This window comes from Trachymyrmex septentrionalis, unplaced genomic scaffold (genome assembly GCF_001594115.1).
Source record: "Trachymyrmex septentrionalis isolate Tsep2-gDNA-1 unplaced genomic scaffold, Tsep1.0 scaffold60, whole genome shotgun sequence".
Lineage (NCBI taxonomy): Eukaryota > Metazoa > Arthropoda > Insecta > Hymenoptera > Formicidae > Trachymyrmex > Trachymyrmex septentrionalis.
In genome coordinates this window covers 132,868-133,105 of record NW_017305779.1, presented here as the reverse complement: position 1 = coordinate 133,105, position 238 = coordinate 132,868, and positions in this window count along the sequence as shown.

Genomic DNA, 238 nt, shown 5'->3' with positions numbered 1-238 from the left:
AAGAAGAAAAAAAGCGATGCCCTTCGCTGCACCGGTGATAGCGAATTAAAATGCTAATTCGTCGCATTAATTTCCATCCATTATAGTCACTTATATTATACACTTTTACCAGCAGAGAATAAGTTTAAACGCTTCCACGTTTGTTTAGGATCATACTGCATTTATGAAATAAGCATTTATATCTTGTTATCGTTTATAAAATTAATTCATATTCTACACAAAAGAGTATCGAATCTCT